This window comes from Furipterus horrens, unplaced genomic scaffold (assembly GCF_987537825.1).
Source record: "Furipterus horrens unplaced genomic scaffold, mFurHor1.1.pri manual_scaffold_7, whole genome shotgun sequence".
In the NCBI taxonomy this organism is placed as follows: Eukaryota; Metazoa; Chordata; class Mammalia; order Chiroptera; family Furipteridae; genus Furipterus; species Furipterus horrens.
In genome coordinates, this window is record NW_028327177.1 from 60064177 (window position 1) to 60070023 (window position 5847).

The 5847-nt window shown below is 35.9% G+C and overlaps 1 pseudogene; it reads left to right on the top strand.

The window, feature by feature from the left end:
* The first annotated feature begins 3698 nt into the window (after positions 1-3698).
* LOC150004530 (transmembrane protein 126A pseudogene) lies at positions 3699-4321 on the top strand (annotated as a pseudogene).
* Positions 4322-5847: the final 1526 nt, after the last annotated feature.

Genomic DNA, 5847 nt, shown 5'->3' on the forward strand with positions numbered 1-5847 from the left:
ACACAGAGACTGAACAACATGTTATTAAATAATGACTAGGTTAATAATAAAATCAAGGAAGAAATTAAAAAATTCCTGGAAACAAATGAAAAATGAATACTCAACAACCCAAAATCTATGGGAAATAGTGAAAGCAGCCTGAGAGAGAAGTTCATAGCGATACAAACTTACCTAAAGAAGATAAAAAAATATCAAATAAACAACCTAATTCTAAGTGAACTAGAGGACCAACAACAAAGGCCAAAGTCAATAGAAGAAAGGAAATAATCAAGGTCAGAGCAGAACTAAATGACATAGAGACTAAAAAACAATTCAAAGGATCAATGAATCCAGGAGCTGGTTCTTTGAAAGGATAAACAAAATCAGCAAGCCTTTAACCAGACTCATCAAGGAAAAAAAAAAATAAGAGATAACTCAAATAAATAAAATCAGAAATGAAAGAGAAGTAACAACTGATGCCATAGAAATATAAAGGATTGTAAGAAATCACTATGAACAACTATATGCCAAGAAATTGGACAAGCTGGGAGAAATGGATAATTTCTAGAAACATACAATCTTCCAAAACTAAATCAGGAAGAAACAGAAACCTGAAAAGACTGATAACTAGCAAAATTGAAGCAGTAATGTGTCGGCAGCCGTCCGTCTCGAGAGACGATGGTGTAGCTTCTTAAGAGTCTATCTGCACCGCCGAGAATGGTTGTGCAGTCCGACTCGGGAGTGACACGGTATCTGTCTCCGCCCGTGTTGAATTGACATCTTGAGATGACGCTGGAGTGTCCTCTCCAGTGAAGCTGAAGCTACAGAGCCTGGGCAGGGTGATATGGAGGGTCTGCTGTTGCCCATGCAGCAGACCCCCCCTCTCTTCGCAGCTGAAGGGCCCAAGGGAAAGACGGAGTCAATACAGCAGTAATAATACTAAAAAAATACTCCTGGCACACAAAAGCCCTGGACCAGGCTTCACAGTTGAATTTTACCAAAAATTCAAAAAAGAATACCTACCCTCCTCAAACTATTCCAAAAAATTCAAGAAGAGGGAAGCCTCCCAAACTCTTTATATGAGGCCAGTATTATACTAATCCCAAAACCAGGTCAAGACACAATGAAGAAAGGAAACCACAGACCAATATCGCTGATGAACATAGATGCTAAAATCCTCAACAAAATATTAGCAAACCAGATCCAGCAACACATTACAAAGATCATACATTATGATCAAGTGGGATTTATTCCAGAGATGCAAGGATGGCACAATATTTGCAAATTAATAAATGTGATACATCACATTATAAAATGCACAGAAGTCCCATGATCATGTCAATGGATGCAGAAAAAGCTTTTGATAAAATCTAGCACCTATTTATAATACAAAAAAAAATTTAGCAAAGTGGGGATAGGTACAGTATACCTCAACATAATAAAGGCCACATACGAAAAACCTATTACCAACATCATACTCAGTGAGCAAAACTAAAAATGTTTCCCTTAAGGTCAGGAACAAGGCAAGGGTGTCTGCTTTCATCCCACTTATTCAACATAGTAATGGAGGTCCCAGCCACAGTGATCAGACAAGAAGAAATAAAAGGCATCCAAATTGGAAAGGAGGAAGTAAAATTGTTATTATTTGCAGACAACATGATAGGGCACATAGAAAACCCTAAGGCTCCACCAAAAATTACTTGATTTAATAAGCGAATTCAGCAAATTAGTAGGATACAAAGTCAATATTCAGAAATCCATGGCATTTTTGTACACCAGCAATTAACTATCAGAAAAAGAAACTAAGAAATAAATCCCATTTACTATAGCCACAAGAGAAAAGAAAGTACCTAGGAATAAATTTAACCAAGGATGTAGAAAACCTGTTCTCAGAAAAATATGGAACACTGAAGAAAAAAATTGAGGAAGATACAAATAAGTGGAAGCATATACCATTTAATGGATTGGAAGAATTAACATTAAAATGTTCATACTACCCAAAGCAATGTGTAGATGTAACACAATTCCTGTTAAGATATAAATGGCATATTTCATATATCTAGAACCTATATTCCAAAAAATTATATGGAACCCCAAAAGACAATGAATATCCACAGCTATCTTGAGAAAGAACAAAGTTGGAGGACTCACACTACCTGATATCAAACTATAGTACAAGGCCACTGCAATCAAAACAGTCTGGTACTGGCATAAGAACAGACATACAGATCAATGGAACAGAATAGAGAGTCCATAAATAAACCCATGCCTTTATGGTCAATGATACTTGACAAAGGAGACAAGATCATACAATGGAGTAAAGATAGCCTCTTCAATAAGTGCTGTTGTAAGAACTAGACTGGTATAGGCCAAAAAAAGGAAGAAAAAAAGTAGATCACCAACTTATACCATACACCACAATAAACTCAAAAGGGATAAAATACTTTAATATAAGTCATGATACCATAAAAACCCTAGTGGAAAACATAGGCAGTAAAATTTCAGATATCTCATGTAGTAATATTTTTGCCAATATAGCTCCTGGGGCAAGGAAAATAAAGGAAAAATTAGGACTACATCAAATTAAAAAGCTTCTGCATGGCTAAAAAAAACCATCATCAAAATGAAAAGGGAACCTACTTTATGGGAGAACATATTTGCCAGTGAAACATCAGGCAAGAGTTTAACCTCCAGAATATATAAATAAATCATATGACTCAATGCTAGGAAGAAAATCTGGTTAATATGGGCAAAAGACCTGAATAGACACTTATCTAGGGAGGACATACAAATGGCCGATAACATACAAAAAAAAAAAAATGGTCAACATCACTAACCATCAGAGAAATGCAAATTAAAATCACAATGAGATATCAACTCACACCTGTCAGAATGGCTATCATTAATAAATCGACAACAAGTGCTGGCAAGGATATGGAGGAAAGGGAACTCTAGTGTACTGTTGGTGGGAATGCAGACTGGTGCAGCCCCTTAGAAAACAGTATGGAATTTCCTCAAAAAATTCAAAATAAAACTGCCTTTTGACCCACGAGCCGCTACTGGGAATATAGCCTAAGAATCCCGAAACACTGACTCAAAAGAACTTATGTACGCATATGTTCATAGCAGTGCTATTTGCAACAGCTAAAGTTGGAAACAGCCTAAGTGCCCATCAGCGGATGAGTGGATTAAAAAACGGGTACATTTACACCCGTAATGGAATACTATGCAGCAGAAAGAAAGAAGGAACTCCTACCTTTTACCTCAGCATGGATGGACCTGGAGAATATTATGCTATGTGAAATAAGCCAGTTGATGAAAGACTAATACCATATGATCTCACTTATAAGAGGAATCTAATGCACAAAATAGATTAATGAGCAGAATAGAACCAGGGTTATAGAATCATGGAATTGACTGGCAGCAGTAAGGTGTGTGTGTGTGTGGCGGGGGCAGATGGCAACTGATTGAAAGAATATAAAAGGATTAATCAAAGAACACATATAAAGGACCCACAGACAACAGAGTGAGGATTGACTAAGGAAATCGTGGGCAGACTGGGTGGACTTGGGATATTGGGAAAAAATTGGGATGACTGTAATAGCAAAAAAAAAAAGGACGTGGCAACTAAAGATGCTGCGCCCGGGCTAGTTGAGTGAAGGTTGCAGTGAACATTTAGTGGCTGAGAAAGCCCGGAGGAAGCACCAATTTTTGGGAGGAGAGCATAAGATTCATGACGGAAAATCATGAACCTGCTGATACTGTGAAGGAAAAACAAATTTTTGATATCATACCCAGAAAAATTAACCAACTTCCAGAAGCAGAAAGGAATCTATTTGAGCATGGATCAACATATATTGGACTTAATGCTGCTCTCTGTGGCCTAATAGCAAACAGTCTTTTTTGGCACGTCTTAAATGTGACACAGGCTTGTATAGCTGGTTTACCAATGGCAGTGATCTCATATTTGACAGCAGATGTATCTTACAAGGCTTTTATAAGTTTACCATTGATTGCAGGTGATCTGAATTGTGAAACCTGCACCATAATACGAAGTGGATTGGTTGGACTTGTTCTTGGTAGTCTATACCCTGTTTTCTTGGCTATACCTGTAAATGGTGGTCTAGCAGCCAGGTATGCCTCAGCCCTGCTACCAGAAAAAGGAAACATCTTAGCCTACTGGATCAGAATTTCTAAGCCTGTCTTTAGAAAGATATTATTTCCCATTTTGCTCCAGACTGGATTTGCAACATACCTTGGTTCTAGACAATATAAACTACTTATAAAGGCTCTTCAGTTACCTGGACTGGTCTAGAAATTCAGTGATTGTTAAGCAAATGTGTACACAAAAATAAAACTGTAAAAGAAAAAGAAAGTATAGCCCTGACATAAAGGAATATCTAGCCCCAAATGTCGATATTGCTGAAGTTAATAGTTGAGAAACTATTCTAGGGTGATATAGGCAACGATACTTCTTTTGTTGATTAATGAAATATTTTTTAAATAATAAATATCCTTTAACACACAAAACATATTTCCAATAATGTTATGATCTGATTTTTGTATTAGTTTTTGTTATAACTGCAATTGTATAATATAGGTATTTGAGGTGGCTTTAGTTATAAAGTCACAGGTAGGAAAATGTCGTATTTCATTATTTTTAATTGTCATTTTTTTTGTTTTGCTTTGATGGTTGGCATAATTTAAACACTAAAGAGTTTAGTACCTTGTACTCTAGCTCAGTGTCATGTCTGAAGGTTATACTTAACATAATATCTCCCACATTTACCAGCAATGCAGCACTGCAAACATAACCTCTTTATACTTCAATTACTTCTGTAAAATGGATATAAGACCTCATAATATTTAGGATGCCTGAGTATTAGAGATAATAGAAAAAGAACAGAGCACATTGACATAAGTAAGCACCTAAAATATATTAGCCATTATTATTATTTACCACATAAGTTCTCTTTTTCTGTTATTAGTATTTTGCCTACAATTTAACCAGATTTCACCAGTTGATGGTATTGTACTAGGATATACAAACAAATCTCAAACGCAAGATTACAATAATCCATCTGATCAAAAAAATGCTTAATTATGTATCATAATAACAGAGGGTTATAATCCATAAAAATCATATAAAATAAGAAATTGTCATGTTTTCTATTTCTTTGTATACCTTCTATTAGTATACTATGTGCCAGCTCCATCATTTACTAGGTTTCTGAGGGCCATGTGTCTGCAGTTTATGCAGTGGAGCCCTAGATGGCACTCTTGTATCCTTGATTAAATGAATACAATTACATTTTTCATTGTTTCCAAGCATTTAGTGCCAATGTTCAAACCTTTTATCAACTAGATTTTGTAGGAACATCTAACTCACTCTCTCATTGTTTCTGTTATATACTCACTTGAGTGGAATATGTGTATCAAGAACTCTGCAGCTACTATGAAATTTACCAATAAAATTTTTAATCCATTTTCATGTTGAAAGGCTGCCATAAGTCAGTTTTAGTTTGACTGTACTTCTAAAGACTTAGCTAATACACCTATCTAGAAAGGTCTTTTTTCTTTAAGAAAGTTTCGATAAGCATTAGCTCTGTTGTGTTTATTTTTCCCTGATAGACTTACACCTTAAGATTTTCATAAACTAAAAGTTACCATCAGAATCAGATCAGACAGACTTTGGGTTCAGTCCCACAAGATGGTCCCTCCTCATCTGAAATGCCAGTAAGTTCCAGTGTGTCACCTGTACATCTAACCTAAGGGCTATAAGTCAGGATTCCCATGACTCACTCCTTAGGTTCAATAATTTGCTAGAATGGCTCACAGATCTGAGAGAAACATTTTACTTATGATATT